We start from the raw sequence: 1,607 nt of genomic DNA on the forward strand, positions 1-1,607 counted from the left end.
TACTATTGCCTTCTGTGTACTAATTTTGTATTTTACGGAGGCAGTTTGTTTGTTCCACATCTCTCTAACATATAATACCAGTGGAATGTTAGCATTAAAAAGATGTGGAGAAGGAGATGGCAAACCACTCCAGTATCTTTGCCAAGAAAACTTCATGACAGTATGGTTCATGGGTCATGGAGAAGCAGACATGACTGAACAACTGAAGAAAATTAAAAAGTTGGGCCTTTGGTTTCATGAAAAGCCTGAGGTCAATAAAGGAATTTTACAAAAAATTCCAAGGGCAATCTAACCTGTCCTTCTCCTTTTCAAATCTGGGCCCAATTCATTGTTCATCTGTACCATCTGTTCTAGATAAACCATACCTTCTAATGGACAAGCTCTATAGAATGCCCATCTAAATGTATGACGAAAATAGCAATAGATATTTTTTTTGAGGGAAAAAAGAAATATTTTCATTAGATTGATGGCTCTGGGATCTTGCATTGCTGTCCCTGGCAAAGTGAATGGAAGACACAGGGTTACTGCATCTTTCTTCTTCTAGGCCTCAGAGGCCGTGAAAATGCAGGAGTCCAGGATTCCAGCTACCATGAAAGTGCCTCCAATGATGAACCTGTACAGCGACTGTTGCTGCTCTCTGTACTTCACTGTGATGAGCTCAGGTCATAGCGAAGCCAAATGACAGGGATGATGCAACCAGTGTGACTGTAGGCAGCATATTCCTTGTTGGCTACCATGTATGAGTACTGCTGCTTTCCACTCTTCTCTTCATATACCATGGGGACTATTTTCAAGATGTAATGATGGGATGCAAGGGGGGTAGCAGTGAGTTTGTCTGCTCCTCCCAGATCATTGAATGCTCTATGAATGTTCTGAACCTGCAATGGTTCTCCAAAGGACAGTTGTGGATGACGGGTCATGTCTGGATTCTGGGACTGTGCAGTATATTGTGAATTGATATGTGAAATAAATTGCCAGGGACCTTGTTGATACTGAACTGGCCCCCAAACCAGCAGCCTTCACCATTGTTCAGAGGGATTTTCATCTAGTTGTCAATGTGTCCGACTTCGTGTCTCCAGATCTCATCCTGCTAACTCACAGTGAAAATTCAGTAAACTGATACTCTGACTGATAGCTATTTTGCCCCCACTGTCCTTATCTGGATCCTCGACGTAGAACTCTTTTACTACTTCAGTGGCTATGGATTCAGTGAGCTCTAAGAGGAAGAGGAACAGAATAAAGAGGCAACAGCAGACAGAGAGGATTGCCCCAGTTTATGCTGTCTACATGAGTCTTTTGGTACCTTTCGGTAGATGTCAAATCTCCTGAAGTCAAAGGGCATGTTGGTACCAGCCCCTGGGGGGGAACCTGAGACTTCAGGGTCCCACGGCTGGGCTGGGGATGTGTGGGTTTGATCCAACAGACATTTTATTCACTTATTCTTTATTATAAATGAACAAGTCAACTCCCTTGAGTCATCATAGATCTCTTCCAGGAGGTTTTTGCTATGTTCTGAGGCTTGATGCAATCAACACCTGTAATCTGCAAACAGAAGCAACTGGGGGCCCTCACTATCCATAGGGAATCCATTTTTATCTTGGATCCTA

General features: G+C 43.1%; 1 pseudogene; it reads right to left on the reverse strand.

The window, feature by feature from the left end:
- Positions 1-288: 288 nt before the first annotated feature.
- Positions 289-1,342, reverse strand: LOC138141901 (endoplasmic reticulum-Golgi intermediate compartment protein 1 pseudogene; annotated as a pseudogene).
- Between the last annotated feature and the right edge of the window lie 265 nt (positions 1,343-1,607).

This window comes from Petaurus breviceps, unplaced genomic scaffold (genome assembly GCF_028583685.1).
Source record: "Petaurus breviceps papuanus isolate PSGF00001 unplaced genomic scaffold, PetGlider_PUasm1.0 90504, whole genome shotgun sequence".
In the NCBI taxonomy this organism is placed as follows: domain Eukaryota; kingdom Metazoa; phylum Chordata; class Mammalia; order Diprotodontia; family Petauridae; genus Petaurus; species Petaurus breviceps.